The sequence below is a fragment of the Equus przewalskii genome, chromosome 3 (genome assembly GCF_037783145.1).
Source record: "Equus przewalskii isolate Varuska chromosome 3, EquPr2, whole genome shotgun sequence".
NCBI lineage: Eukaryota > Metazoa > Chordata > Mammalia > Perissodactyla > Equidae > Equus > Equus przewalskii.
The window spans coordinates 31,427,859-31,443,867 of record NC_091833.1 but is presented as its reverse complement, the minus strand read 5'-3'; the positions used below and the strand labels follow the sequence as shown (position 1 = coordinate 31,443,867).

The window sequence follows — 16,009 nt, the reverse complement described above, 5'->3', positions numbered from 1 at the left end:
GAAGTGACCACTGTGGATATCTGGGGGACAGCATCCCATGCAGAGAGAAGGGAAAGAGGCGAGGTCCCGGGCAAAAATGTGCTTAGCTTGTGTCGCCATAGTGAGACCCACTTATGTGAAACAATTCACACATTTGCACCAAAACCATGGTGACATACACACACCCCAACCCCCCACACCCCCTACAGAGCCTGTTTCCAGGCACTGTCCGTGTCATACATTGTCACTTCTGCCATAGTCACTGTTCACCAAACAACGGGGAAACATCAGCTGAGCACTTCCTGCAGCTGTGGGTGTCGTGGGCCTCCGCGGAGCTCAGTTCCACTGGAGAGACCAGGCGCAGCCCTGTGGAACACGACACCAGGTGCCAAATGACTGCGCCTTGGGAATTGCTAAATGGCAAGAGGTAAATACACAGCTCAGATGCCGCAGCCCCCTCCTCCTCCACCCATGGCAGACGTCATCGTTCACTCATGGGGTGACATGTCCCCGTTGGCTGGGGCAGGCCTAGGAATTCTTCTTCTTGTCACACTTTAAGTAGCCACCAACAATTGTTTGGAGCTGGCACATGATTTAAACCTATTTACCAAAAGATTTTCAGAAAAGGAAGGAATGACCTTGGTTGGGGGTTGGGGGGGGGGGAGCGGGAGTTATAGAGCCTTCTAGAAGCTGCAGGTATGGCTGAAGGAGAAGATCTCCATATGTAAAGTCCATAATTGACATGAGGGTTCCCTCTCGGTGTTGTATATTCTGTGGGTTTTCACAAATGCGTGATGGTATATCTCTCCCATTACAGTATCATCCAGGATGGTTTCACTGCCCGAAAACTCCCCTGTGCTCCACCCCCCTCACCCCAGACCCCTGGCAACCACTGATCCTTTTACTGTCTCTAGAGATTTGCCTTTTCCAGAATGTCATATAGTTGGACATTTGACTCCTTTCAAAATCTACCCTCATTTTAATAAATTCAAAAGCATCCAGGGCCAGCCTCAGTGGTCTAGAGGTTAAGTTTGGCACACTCTGCTTCAGTGGGTTGGGTTTGGTTTCTGGGTGCAGACCTACACCACTCATCTATGGGTGGCTATGCTGTGGTGGTGGCTCACATACAAAAAGAGGAAGATTGGCAACAGATGTTAGATCAGGGAAAATCTTCCTCAGCAAAAAAAAAAAAAAAAAAAAAAAAAAGCATCCAGACCTGTTCCCAGAGTCAAGAGAATTCTCATCCAGAGCAGAGAAGCCCAAGGCCTTCCATATTCAAACCCTCCAGTTCATGCTCCCCACGGTCACTCAGAGGTGACCAACTGTCCTGGTTTGGCTGGAATGGGCCCAGTTTTAGCAGAAAGTCCTGGCATCCTGGAAAAGCCCTCAGTCCCAGCATGGCTAGTCCCCCTTCCTCCCCGGCACTGTTGGGAGCTGCATACTGCACATGTCAGCCCCGGCTGCTCCCTTCTCTTCGGTTAAAGTCCAGACTCCTACATGCCACAGCAGCCACACCAAGACCTGCCCCGGCCTCTCTCCCCACCTCCCCGCTCTGGCCATGCCAAACCCCTTTCCTTCTCAAAGGGCCCTGGTGTGCACTCCCCCCGCCCACCCCACCCTGTGCCTGAGCTGTCCCATCTGCCTGGAACATGCCCCAGAGGCCCCCTCACCCTGACTCTCATCCCTCCAGCTCCTACTCATCCTTCAGGTTTTATCTGAATTGTTGCTTCTCCCGAGAGGCCCCTCCTGATCCCTGGACCAAAGGGACTGTCTGCAGGGGCTCTCCCACTGTCCCCATGCTTTCCAGAGAGTCGCGGCACTTTATTCCATTGACGAGTTAGAAAGAGGACTGTTGAGTGCAAACCCCCCACATGTCCTGCAGCAGGGGCTCGATAAACAGAATGGGGCCTATCCGTGCAGTGGAATAGTACTCAGCCAGAAAAAGGAGGGAAGGACCAAGACACACTACGGCGTGGATGACCCTCGGAAATGCTGCGCTGAGTGAGAGCAGCCAGACCCAAAAGCCATGTATTGTATGAGTCCATTGGTAGGAATGGCCCAGAGCGGGCAGACCCAGAGAGGCAGCAGGCGGGTGTGTGTGTGTGTCGGGGGGGGGGGGGGTGCGGGGGGCTGGGAAGAGGGGCAGTTTGAAGATGAAAGTTCCTGGGGTGATGGCAATGTTCTGAAATCAGGTAGAGAGCGTGGCTGTAGGACCTCAAGAATGTGCTAAAACCCACTGAATTACACACGTTAAAATGGTTAAAATGGTGAATTTTATGTTACATGAATTTTATCTTAATAAAATTACCTTTTAAAAGGAGGCACTGAATATGCACTTGTTGAAAGGAGGAGAATGAGTCTGTGTGTAGTTAAACTGGGAAGTCTGATGGGAAATTGAATGTACGATTTCTGTTGGCTTTTTGATACAATAAAAAGTGCAAAGTTCCCAGCTCCTCCCTTTGAAAGTCTGTGGGGCCCTTGGGTGCCCAGGGCGGCTGTGAGTGAAGGGCGGGGTTCGTTCTCAGCAAAGTCGCTGTTGGTTAGAATTGGGGGGACCTGCGTTCCCCCTGGTTTGGTGCAGCCCGTCCCAGACTCAGTTCCCCAGGGTGGAGAAATTCAGAAGGGGCTTGGAATCCCTCCAGGCAAGGAGACAGGGGGGTCTCCCATCCCGCTGCCCCTGCAGTCAGGCCTCTGTGCACCATCGGAGGGGCCCCGCACAGATGCGCCTCAGAGCAGACCCCGCCCTGCTCAGAGCCCTCCTGGCTCCCCAGGGTGACGTTGTGCACACTCACCTGTGAGCGAAGGCCACTTACTTCGAACCCCCCTGGGTGTTTGCTGAAGGATTTGATTTTGGCACCCTGGGCCAGAAATGCCAGCGTTAATGCCCACCCCCCATGCATTCTGCAGTGACTGACCAGACCTGATGGAGAAATCCCCCGGCTTTCCTCACCCCTGCAGGGGACAGCCCTGAGGTGTAGTCTACACTGTTGCCCAGGGCCCTCCCAGAGGATCAGGATCCAGTTGCTCACGGGGGTGGCTATTGGGAAAACCCCATCTGGGCTCCTTCCCTGTCTCGCTTTCCCGCTCCCCTCCTTCTGCTTCCTGGATCTCCTCGAGGAACCCTGGGACCTCACCCCAGGATCTGCAATAAAATCAGACTCTTGACACTGGCCCAGGAGGCCCCATCTGTCAACCCCACTCCTCCTGCCCAGCACCCCCACGCCCTCCAGCCTCCTGGCTGTTTGTCAAACCAGCTGAGCTCAGTCCAGCCTCCTGGCCTTTGAACTTCACAGGTCCCTCCGCCAGGCCAGGGTGTTCACCCCGGAGCCACTCACAGGGCCCAGCTCGCCCTCCCTTCCGGCCTAGGCTTAGTGTCCTCTGGCAGGACACCTGCCCTGAGCGCCCCCATCACAGCATCCGAGCGCCCCCATCACAGCACCCTCACGCTGCCCTGCAGGGCGTTCATTTAGTAACAGTCCACTGAGTGAAACTGGCACTTTGTGAACTTTCCCGTAGGTAATCTTTGCTTCAATAAAAAATTCTGTTAAATATTTCCTTTAAAAAGCAGATGAAAGTTTAATGAGAAACAAGATATTTTCACATTCTTAAAGTATGTCCCCACAAGATACTAATTAATTACAAAGGGAAAATAGTCACTTTACAGTGGAGAAAGCTGGCAGACCCCGTCTTAACCAGGGGATCAGCGTTACGAGACCAGTGATGGGACAAAGGACATTGTGTGGCCCTGGATACGATGCACCGAGGAGAACAACAGCCTCACTTCCGGGGTGCTCCTGCTGAAATGCTGAGCCTGAATCCCTTGTAAGGAAACACTACACCCACATGAGGGGCATCCTAGGAAATAAGCTGCTTGTACGCTTCAAAAATGTCACTGTCAGGGGGCTGGCCCCATGGCTGAGTGGTTAAGTTCGCTCACTCTCCTTCGGCCGCCCAGGGTTTTGCCAGTCTGGATCCTGGGCACGGACACGGCACCGCTCATCAGGCCACGCTGAGGCGGCGTCCCACATGCCACAACCAGAAGGACCCACAACTAAAATATACAACTAGGTACTGGGGGGCTCTGGGGAGAAGAAGAAGAAAAAAGATGTCAACGTGAGGAACAATAAGGAAAAGAATGTTCCAGATTAAAGGAGATTAGAGAGTCATAACAATCAAATGCAGCTGGTGATCCTGGACCAGATCCTGGACCTGGAGAAACGTCTTTATCTCTGCTATAAAGGACATCAGTGGAACAGTTGGCGGATTCCAATACATCTGTCTGTAGATAATAGTAATATATTGACTGGACTTTCCTGATTTTGATCACTGCGCTCTTGTTTGGTAAAAGAATGTCCCTTTTTGGAAGTGTACCCTGAAGTTTTTAGGGGTAAAGATGGGGGAGGAGAGAGAAAGAGGGTTATGCACACAGACGTGGAGAATCTGGTGAGGAGCGTATGCAAATCTGAAAAGATCACATATTGTGTGATTCCACTTATATAACATTGTCGACATGACACAATCAGAGAGCTGGAGGACAGGCAGTGGCTGGCAGGGGTGAGGGGCGGTGTGAGGCAGAGGGTGGGTGTGGCTATGAAGGTAGTGAGGGGATCTAGGCGGGCATGGACCGGTTCTGGATCTTGGTGGAGCTGGTGCTTATATGAATCTACACATGCGATCAAATGACACAGAAACCACACCCCCACACTGCAGCGTGTGACTTCCCCGGCTTTGACGTGGCCCTATAGTTGGGCAAGACGTGACCACCGGGGGATGTGGCCCTGTCGTTAGGTGAGATGTGACCACCGGGGGATGTGGCCGTGTAGTTATATGAGACGTGACCACTGGGGAACCTGCGTGAAGCGTACACAGGGCCTCTCTGTACAATCTTTGCAGCTTCCTATGAATCTGTAATTATTTCAAAAGTTAAAAAAGTAAAAGAAATAGCACCCCACCTCTGTCACCCTACATCCCCCATCCTGATTTATTTTTCTCTGTAGCTTGTATTGGCTGACTTCATGGCTTTGTGAATGTTTACCAGCAGAGTCCCCCGTGGGCCGTCAGCTCCATAAGGGCAAACAGGGAATTTGTATCTTTCCTGCTTTATTCCTTTTTTTTTTAATTTAAAGATTGGCATCTGAGCTAACATCTGTTGCCAATCTTTTTTTCCTTCTTCTTCTCCCCAAAGCCCGCCCCCCGCCCCGGTACATGGTTGTATATTCTAGCTGTGAGTGCCTCTGGTTGTGCTATGTGGGACGCCACCTCAGCATGGCTTGATGAGCGGTGCCATGTCCACACCCAGGATCCAAACCGGCAAAATCCTGGGCCGCCGAAGCGGAGTGCAGGAACTTAACCACTCGGCCACAGGGCCGGCCCCTTTCTTGCTTTATTCCTCACACCTAGAAGAGCGCCTGGCACATAGTACGTGCTTAAAACTTTGCTGAATTGATAAATGAATAGGAGAGCTGTAGCCAGAGGCAACCGAGCGTGTTGGCCACAGTGAAACCAAAGGGAGGCACAACCTGGAGACAGTGGCCCTGAAGCACCAACGGGCCCTGTGGGAAGACAGGGCTCTGGGGGAGGGGGGAGCCGAGGCTGCAACTGCTTCCTCCTTGCTTGGGGTCCCGCTGCCTTCGTACCAGCCAGCCTGGACACAAAAAGACTCTGATAACCAGTCTGGGTGGTGAAGGGGCGGCCACAGGAAACCTGGTTTAACCAGTAGGAAAGCCGGTTCATTCATCCCACATGTTTACTGAGAGCCAGTGGAGACGAGAGGTGGCTGGCGGTGGCATGTCACACCAGCGAACCGTGCTGCCGGCTTGGCGCCAGGCTCTGTGCTTGGGTTCTGGCCTGCACTTAATTCTCATGACACACACCCTACTTGCTGTCAGCGCCCCACTGCACAGAAGAGGGAGCTGCAGTGGATGATGTGGCTCTCCACCCAGATCCCCGGGTCTCCCTGTTCCCCATTTGGGGCTCCCCCATCTAACAACCCACACCTGGGGATCTCGAGAGGCCAGACCTGGCAGCACGAGACCTAAGTGCCTGGGAATGTCTTTACCCCCCAGGGCTTCCCTTGACCAGGCCAGGCTGAGCCCCAGGCAGAAAGCTTACCTCCTTGGCCCCGGGAGGGACAACTCAGGTCTGGCTCATCCTCCAGAGCTCCCTGTGGGCCAGGCTGAGCCTGGGGCCTGGCCTGAAGCCACACCCTTGCCTCTCCTGTTCTCTCCATTCTCTTACCAGCTTCTGCTGGAAGGATGTCCTTAACCAACCACTTGCCCTTGTCTCAGGCTCTGCTTCTGGGGACCCTGACCTGGGACAGAATCAGAAGCACAGAGTGGTTGAGCAACTTGACCACAGTCACACAGCTAAAAGAAGATGGAAAGCTGGAAGTTCTGTCCCCGGAGTCTGAGGCCAGAACCTGCACGTCTAACCATCATGCTGCACAGCCTCCGTGTGGGGACTCATTCACTCATGCACGGACTTGTTTGGACCATCCCCCACTGCCAGGCTCAGAGCTCATGAGGGCAAAGAGGAAGCTCAGGCCCCTCCTCCGCAGCTCTTAGCCTATTTAGGAAGGCAGACTCAACCTCATCCATGTGATCATTCACCAATTGGATAATCTTGTGTTGAGGACCTACTATGTGTCTGCATCGGATGCACGAAGCTGCTGCATCTAGAAGCTGGGGGAAAGATGAGTAAGAAGTGGTCCCTGCCCTCCAGGAGCTCTGGATCTGGTGGGGAAGGAGCAAACCACACGGCGTGTGTCACAATTTCCCCACAGGCAGGACCCAGTCGGGGCACAGATCAGTCCACAGGAGGTTCAGGGCAGACTCCCAGGGAGGTGATGCAGAGGTGGGTCTAAAGAATGTGGAGGAGTCTGGCCGGGGCAGAAGGGGTGGAGACGCCTGGTCTGGGAGACGGCAGTTGCACAACAGCCGAGGCTCCCGGTCGGGCTGGAAGGAGGACACGTAATCAGAGTGAGTATGCTCTTGGCCCAGCTTGGGAGGAAACGCCCGTGGAGGCGGCCCTTGCAGCACACCTGCCTGTGGGAAGCGTTTCAGTGTGGGGTGAGCACCCAGGCCCCAGGTTGATGGCTTCTCTGCTTCTCTGGGACCTTGGGCCACATGTATCCGACCCTCTCAGCCTCGGCCTCTCTCATCTCCAAAGGGGAACAATTACACACGCCTTGCAGGAGGTCATGAGGGTCCCATGAGAATGACCTGGCCTTGAGTAAGCCCTGCCAGGTAGGCTGGGGCAGGTTAGGCAGAGGTTAGCGGGCCCCTGTCACACCATGGTAGGTTTGCAGATGCTCCTGGCAGAGGATGGGCACCCTTTTCAAAGCCTCACAGAGCCGCTGGGTGGACCAGCAGCAGTGCTGTCTTCGGGAGCTCCCACTGCGGACACTTGCCTTGGGGAGGGCATCTTTGGTACCCGGGCTCGAGCCCCACATCTGAGAGCGGTTCATTGGAGCCCGGAGCTTCACCTCTTTCCTGGGGCTTTGGGCCGAGTCAGACAGCAAAGAGAACATGGTGGGAAGGACTCACACAGACAGAAGGATTAGCACAGACTCTTGGACATCAGCCCGCTCTGGGCCAGTTCTCCCTCGACCACTGACCTCCAGGAGTCCTCGACAAGCTGCCCCACTTTCTGAGCCTCCTTTCTGACAAGTTAGAGCAGAATAATGAACAAGAAGGATAACTCCCCCCACCCCCCGTCCCGGGGCTGTGAAGGACTGGCCGAAACGAGCTTGAATGAGCTGGGGAGAAAGCGCCAAGTGTCATGGCTGCTCATGACTTTGAACCCAATGCCCAACTACACCCCTTCACCTAGGAACACCCCATCTTCCCCAAGTTACTGTATTCGCCTCTATATTTTGTTAAAGTTTTAAATGTTTCATGTATTCATTTTAATGAAAAAGCAACTATATGTATTCTTCAGGGCCTGGCCAACATCATGGGATATAACACACACACAAAAAAAGGAAAGCATGTCTCTCTTGATCGCTGTACCCTTCCTTCTCAGTGTGGAACTTTTTGTCTTGGCTGTCAGGAAGCTCAGGCTGTATCGAGCAGTCAGTTAATGCTAAGGGTCACCTGGCTGTATCGGTTAGCAGCCGCAGAAACTGACTCTGGTTATTTTAAGCAAAAGGAGGATTTAGTGATAACAGGTTTGCCAGGACTGCACAAGGGGAGGGAGAGAGAGGATATGTCCTTCTCAACTTCCCTAGTGGGACGCTGCTCCTGGCCACCCACCTATCCATCCAGCCAAGAGTTACTCAGTGTCTATACACACCAGAGATGGAGTGAGGAGCTCGGAGGGACGGCGGTGGTGGCAGAAGCTGATCCGTAAGCGGCCACAGGTGTTCCCCACAACTGGGCGATTCAGACGAACCATCTCCTCCACCTCAGGACGTTTTTCCTTAGCGTCTTGCTTTGGGTTTCGTCAGAAGCAAACGCTGAGACCAAGATTTGAATGCGAGGTTCATTTGGGAGGTGACCCCAGGAAACAGTGGCCGAGGGAGTGGGGAAGTGAAGCAGAGAAGGGAAGAAACAGATGAAGGGGGTATCGTGGAGCCGGTGACCACGATGGGGCCTGCAGACGGTGCAGAACACACTTCTCCCCACCAAGGAGTGGGGCAGCCAGAGTCGGGGAGCCCGCCACGTGCGCCACAGCGAGGTTTATGTGTATACATGCGAAGCACTCAGCCCACATGCCACTTGTTGGTAAGTCTACTCTGCCCTGCTCCTTTGCATGATATAAATTATTAGTTGCGCAGACCTGTCTTCTTTCCTCTCCATGCCGTTTCCTGAGCTGCTGGTGAAAAAAACCTCAGAAAAATCAGAAGGAGAAAATGTTCCATCTTCTACAGCTGCAGCAAAGGAGGTCCTATTCCACACCTAAAACCGTCCTTGCAACTGTTATTATTTTTATCTTGTTAAACGCAAAATGAAACAGTCTCAGAGAATGACACAAAACAAAGGCGCAACTTAATGAATCATTATCCGGTGAACTCCTGGAAACCACCAGCCAGGACAGAGCAGAACCTGGCCACCCTCCTGGGAGCTCAGCCATGTGCCCTCCTCCAATACCCACCGCCTCCCTCCCCAAGGGGGGCACCCATTCTCCTGACTGTTATGTTCATCACTTCCGTCCAGGCCACTCCAGTTTGGTCTTGCCCATTGTGATAATTTGATATGTCCTTTAAATTTCTGTAACCCTCGGGTTTCCCACCTGCGTTCGTTCCCTGTGGCTGCTGTAACGGATGATCACAGACTTCATGGCCTAAAACAACACGAATTGATTCTCTTACGGTCCTGGAGGTCAGATGTCTGGAACAGTCCGAATGGACTAAAAGCAAGGTGTTGGCAGAGCTGCATTCCTTCTGGACGCTCCCGGGGAGAAGGCATTCTCTTATCTTTTCCAGCTTCTAGAAGCCACCTGCATTCCTTGGCTCCTGGCCCGCTCATCCATCTTCAAAACCAGAAATGGCTGGCTGAGTCTTCCTCGCGCTGCTTCACCTCGCTGCCCCATCTCCTGCCTCCCTTTTATGAGGATCCTCGTGATGACCTTGGGCCCACCTGGATCGTCTCCCCATCTCAAGACCCTTAACTCAAGTCACCTTTGTGAAATCCCTTTTGCCATGCCAGGTCACCCAGTCACAGGCTCTGGGGATCAGGATGCGGACTCCTTCAGGGATCTCTTATTCTGCCGACCCCTCCATCTATTTCCCCCCTCACAGTCCATCTGGTGAGGAACCAGGCCGTTCGGCCCACAGCGCGGCCCCCAGTCTGGATTTCCGATGGCACGTTCCCAGTGCAGTTCTGCACGCTCCTCTCTCCTCAGGATTTCCTGCAAAGCAGCAGTGGCGTCGAGAGGCTGGCTCAGACTCCATCCCCTCGGCTCCTAACGTCTCACTGTCTCTTTTTGTGATGTTCGTACTCGCTGGTTCTCAACGTCCCGATTCACTAACTCAGTGGGGATTGCAGAGCTGTGATAGTCTAATTCCGTCATCTCCTGGTAACGTGTCAGTTGTAACACTTCCACAAGGAGCTGCTCTCCCCCATCTACAGTCTGGTTCCCCGTTGGTACAGGAAAGGCCAAGTCACTGCTTGATCCCTTCCCTTCACCAGCTTTCCTCATCACCTTCTGGAGGAGATCCACGAGATTTAAAACACATTTTTGTGAACTCACGAATTTAAACACAGGTGGGTTTGAATGCCTGCAGTATCCTCCTCTCCGAAGCTCCGACGCTCATGTCCTCGGCCGGGGGAGGGTCTTCAAGCTGGCTTCTGAGTTCTTGTGGCATAACCCCAGGAGTCCTCCTTAATAGTCCCCTTGCCGTTTGGGAAAACGAAATATTCCAGCCTTGTCTTGTCCATTTCCTGTCCGTTTCCAGCCCTAGAAACAGCTATTTCTCCAAGAAACCCTGCTTTTCCATTTGTTTAAAATGGGAAATGATTTTCAGGACCACAACCTGGGTGTTAGGCCAAGGAGGTGACCTCTTGTTCTGAGCCTTTTCAGGGGGCAGGGCTAGAGAATATAGATGTATTTTAAAAAATGGAATACCAAGCAAGTGGATTGGTTATCGCACCTCATAAGCTGTTCCCTGATGGAGCTGTTTGACTGACATCTCTGTCCTGTCAAAGGCGTGAAGCCTACGACTCTTCTCTCACGTGCCTGGAAGGAGACAAGATTTCCATCACTGTTAGATTTCTCATTTAAACAAAGGGCTTGAGAGTCTGTGTCCTATTTAAGTTAACAACATGTAACTCATGTTTCCAGCCTTGGGGACAACCAAACCTGGGCAAGTGTCCTGTCAGTGTTTGCTCAGAACCCAGCCAGACCTCCCTCCTGTTCCCCCGACTCCCAGGTGTCCACGCCCCCCACGTTCCTTGAGTGTTCACGCCTCCTGTCTCCCCGCTGGACCCCAGGGGACGAGAAACTTCTTGAGGCTCCCAGAGGCCTTGCAGCCTTGGAGGCCCCCTGCTCCGGTCCTCTCCCTGGGACTCTGGGGAGCCCATCACCCCAGGCGACCGTGAGCTCCTCCCTGGCCATCTCTCGCCATCACTGCCTTGCAGCCTCCTCACTTCAGGGGGACTCCCCGCTCTTCCCGGCAGCTCCCACACCGAGGCCATCCTCTGACTCCCCTCTTTAATCCTTCACTCCCAGAAGCTCGAAGGGCAGCCCCCAGATCTCCTTCCCGCTGTCCCCCGGGAGGCCTGGCCCTAGCCCTGCCCCGAGAGTCAGGCTCCTGGAGACACGACTCGAGCTCACTCCCACGCGTCCTACGATGGCACATAGATTAGGCCACCTACTGGGCTCTGCCACCCGATTTGGTCAGACAGCCAGTCCTCCTGCAGCACTTGCTCTGCACCAGGGCCCACCTGAAGTGCTTCATGAACTTTAACTAGTTTCCATCTCACAGCCAGCCCAGAAGGCACGTGCTGTCATCTATCCGCTTTATGGATGAGGGGACTTTTGGTTCAGGGCCACCTAAGAAGAGACAGGAAGAGCCAGGTCTCACCCACTGACCATTGGGCTCCAGAGTGGACACGTCTCACCGGAAGACAATACCACTTAAGACCAGGCCCTCAGCATCCTTCCGGGAAGGAGCCAGAAGCTGCCCAAGAATAAATCGAGTGAACGCAGGAATGGAATCGCCTCCTCGTGCAGTGTCTTTCTCTAGAGCAGCAGTCCTCGACCTCACGTGGCCTCAGAATCACCAGGAGGCAGTGTTCAAACACAGATGCCGGGCCTCACCCCACACTTTGTGACTCAGTAGGTCTGGGCAGGCCTGAGACTCTGCGTTTCTTTTTTTTTTTTTTAAGGAAGATTAGCCCTGAGCTAACATCTGCCGCCAATGCTCCTCTTCTGGCTGAGGAAGACTGGCCCTGAGCCAACATCCATGCCCATCTTCCTCTACTTTATATGTGGAGCACCTACCACAGCATGGCTTGCCAAGTGGTGCCATGTCCGCATCCGGGATCTGAACTGGCGACACCCGGGCTGCCAAAGCAGAATGTGCGCACTTAACTGCTGCGCCACCAGGCCGGCCCCAGACTCTGCATTTCTAATGAGTTTCCTGGTGATGCTGCTGCTGCTGGTCCGGAGACCCCACTTTGGGAATCACTGCTCCAGTGAACTGCCCACCAGGGAAGAACAGGACACAGCTGGGACCGTCTGCTCCCTCCCAGGACCCACGGTGTGATGGTTCCAAGGCGAACTTCCCATCAAAGCAGTCCTGTAATGAAGCCCTTGTGGTTATGTTAAAAACAGTAAGGCCTCATCTGCTAGAGAGGCATTCTGAAGCAGTCACAGGTGACGTGTGTGACATCCGGGATTTACTTTAGAACACCCGAGGCTCTCTCCCCTGCAGAAAGTTGAGGGTTTAGATTACGCAATGGAAGCCGGCTGATGGGTCAAAGAGGCTGTTACACCACTTTCCACGGCTTGTTTATATTTGAAAGTGTTAATAATCAATCTTGCTGATTTCACGTAGGAGAAAGCTCTGGCTCCCACCCCTGATGACCACGGGACCTTGAGCAAGAAGCTTACGATGTCTGAGCCTCAGTCCTTGTGCTATCAAGGCAGACGATGGCATTGTTCCCATTGGGTTGTTGAGGAGACAGTGGATGTTTGACACGTAGCACTCACCTTGGCACATAACTCGCGAAATTATACTGACTCCAGTTTGCCCTGCTCTCATACGTTCTCTAGCCCGGGCCTGGACAGGGCAGCGTCTAATGGGCAGGGGACTCGCCCATCTCAAGGCACCTCTTCACCAAGTTCCTGGGTTGAGCGTGGAATTTACCAGAAGCCTGTCCATCTGGGGGCGGGAGGCGTGGGTGTGGAATACGGTATGGGCAGGCCATGTATGTGTTCCCCAGGATGTGAGGCCTCTGGGTGGTCAGGGGCAGGATGGCCGCCTAGGAGCCCCCATGGCTGCCCCACACTGTGACTTGGACCTGGCGAGTGTTTCTTTACACCGTAAATGCATCCGGGACAGGAATTCTCTGGTATCCAGTTCAAAAGTGGTTCCAGTGGATTCCATGGGGTCTTCAGCTCACCAAGCTGTCCCAATCAAGGCGTTTTTTTGGTTGGTGTTCTGTATTATTTTGTTCTGGCTTGGTTTCGATTGCAAATAACAGAAACTCATTTATGCTAGCCTAAGCCAAAGTCAGGGGCGGCTGGCGCCTGGGGACCACAGAACCTCAGGATAGGGAGGGTGGCCAAGCCTCAGATGAGATGGAAGCAAGTCCTGGAGAGCTGTCAAGGACCTCGTGGCTTGTCTCCCTCTCTGGCTCTTTCTCCCTCCTTCTCCTCCTCATATACAAGGCAGGAGGTGGCCTCCACACAGCTCAAGTCCCATCCCCTCCGTGAACCAGGCCTTGGGCAAAAAGCATCACCATCAGGATTTCACGTAATCCCACAGGAGCCATGGCGGAAAGTGCTGTGTTCACCATTCTGACTTCCAGGGAAGGAAAGTGAAGCACTGAGAGGTTCAAGAAGCTGCCTGAGGCCACACAGTTCAGCGAAGAAGCAGGGCAGGGATAGCAGCCGCATCTAACTCCTGAGCCAGGGTCCTCATCACCCGCCGTGTTACCTCCTGGCGTCAAAAAGACCCTATTCCCTGGGGGAAATCTGATTGGCCCAGCTTGAGTCAGGTGACCTGTTTCTGGACCAATCAGCTGCAGCCAAGGAGGTGGGTCTCAGAGTACCAACATGGCGACCCCCAGGCCCAGCTTTAGAGAGCTGGTTTTGGAAGGAGGGCGGGCGGGGATGATGTGAGCCCGGCACCTGGTCCTGGAAAGATCTCACTTCTGTCCCCCTCCTCCTTCCTGGGTATTCCATCCCTTGCTTCCCACAGGCTCACAAAACTCTGCTGCATTCATCTTCCCACTTACGGAGTTAGACGTGGCCCGAGTTCAAATCCTGTGTGTGCCATTTTCCTAATGGTCCTCCTCATCTGTAAATGGGGATGGTCATACTGGGATAATCTCAGGGATGTGGGGAGAATCAGATGAGAGAAGAACCCAGGGAAAGCCTTCAGTGGTTCCCTTTTGTTTTCAGGGTCAAGTTCAAACTTGTGATGTGAACTGGCTGGCACCTGCTTGACTTGCCACCCTGCATCCTCCCACTCCTTGAGCGCCTTCTTTCTCTAGCCGCTCAGCTGTTTGTAGTCTTTGAACTTCTCTGGTCCGTGCCTTTGCACATACGGTTCCCTCTACCTGAGATGCCTTTCCTCTTCTTCCCCAACCTGACTTAAACTAACTTGCTCTCTATAGTGGGTTGATCTGTGTCCCCCCAAAAGATATGTCCATGTCCCAACCACCACCCTCCCCACCAACCTTGGAAGCTGTGAATGTGACCTCTTTTGGAAATACAGTCTTTGCAGATCTATTTCAGTTAAGGATTTTGAGATGAGGTCATCCTGGATTTAGGGTGGGACCTAAGTCTGCTAAGTGTCCTCTTAAAAGAAAGGAGAGGGAAGTTTGGGACACGGAGTCACAGAGGGCAAGGCCATGGGAAGATGGCGGCCAAGATTGGAGTGATGCATCCACAAGCCAAGGATGTCATGGATCGCGGGCGGCCACCGGGGGCTGGAGGGAGGCCCGGAACAGATTCTCTCTTCGCCTCCAGAAAGAACGAACCCCGCTGGCGCCTTGATTTTGGACCTCTGGCCTCCAGAACTGAAAGAATCCATTTCTGTCATTTATGATAATTTGTACGGCAGCCACAGGAGACGAATGCTCAGGAACTCAGCTCAGACGTCCCCTCCTCTGGGAACCCTCCACGACTTCCCACCCCAACCAGATGCCCTGAGCCCAAGTACTTCCCACGGTGCCTTGAGCACCCACACCTGTGTGTCCCCCGCAAGACAACAGGTGTCTGTCTCTGACAGCTCCGACGACAGCAGCCTCTTCTAGAGGAATCCGAGTTGTAGCAGGCCTCTAGCATCAACAACAGGTGACAGTCTAATGGTGGCATTTCAGGCAGCGCCCGCAGGTGCCCGCAGGTGCCAGCAGGAAGAAGTCTGTTTTAGTCTGGGCGCCTCTCACCTTCTCCCTCTTGGGGCTACTCAGCTCCTCCCAGGTAGGAGCAGGAGGAGACTTGCCGCCCCCCCTCCCCAGGGGGGTATAAGATAAGGTTCGTCCTGCAGGAGCCTCACCTGGAAGGGCCCCACCTGCCTTTGCTTTCGACTGTCTTGCTGATGTCTGTATGAATGTTCTCGGGGCCGGGGGCAAGAGCGGGGGTTACTTAATCCTGGCAGCTCAGATGGAAAAAGGCCCCAGGAAAGACTGTGGCCATGTCATTCTGCCCAAGGAACAGAGGGATTGTTTACTTAAGTTCTGGAAAAGCCGCTTCAGTGGGTGAGGCCCCTGCCCTCAGCCAAGTGCCCTGGGCTCCGGTCGCTTTTCAGGGGCCATGGACGGCAGGCAGGGCTGGAGCAGCCCACAGACTCGCCCACATTTCCCAGCTTCCTGGTGCCGCTCCTTGGGGCTGTGCTCCGAGGCTCTGTTTGCTCCCAGGAGGGACGCAGCCCTCTCAGAGGCTGGGCCACTCCTTATGGGAGGCCTTGTGTGGCAAGAGAGAACACTCTAGACTGGGAATTTGGAGTGGTGAAGCTGGCCTCCCCGTTCCTGGGAGAATGGGAGATGGGGCTCTGATGTCCCGGTGGCCTGCTCGGCCAGTTCCAAGCTGGGTGGCCTCAGGTCAGTCGCTTCACTCTCTCAGCTTCCTCTGTGGAACTGGAGAAAACTACCTCTGTGACTGGTACACCCGCCAACTTCCCGGCTGCGATACTGGGCTGCAGTTGCAAGATGCTACCATGGGGGAGGGGGACCTCCCTGTACATGTCTTTGCATGTCCTGTGAATTTACTATTATTTCAAATAAAAGGGTTTTAAAAGCTATTTTTGAAAAAGAAAAAGAGGTAGATGACCTTAGTATGAGGTATAATTTGACTTGGACAATTAGTGGCAAAAAAAAAATAAAAAAGAACAAATGTATTCTTTCCTTCCTACAATCTT

At 53.6% G+C, this 16,009-nt stretch overlaps 1 protein-coding gene across 2 annotated transcripts in view; it reads right to left on the bottom strand.

Moving 5' to 3' along the window:
- The window catches only part of WFDC1 (WAP four-disulfide core domain 1), a 50,036-nt gene that overhangs the window by 2,924 nt on the left and 31,103 nt on the right, over positions 1–16,009 (bottom strand). Inside the window, exon 7 of one of the 2 annotated variants that reach the window (XR_011538029.1) lies at positions 10,571–10,656. The gene's annotated coding sequence lies outside the window, so the exon portion shown is untranslated. Of the gene's footprint in view, positions 1–7,850; positions 10,657–16,009 lie in introns of those variants that run through there. The other variant, XM_070612409.1, reaches the window with a different exon arrangement.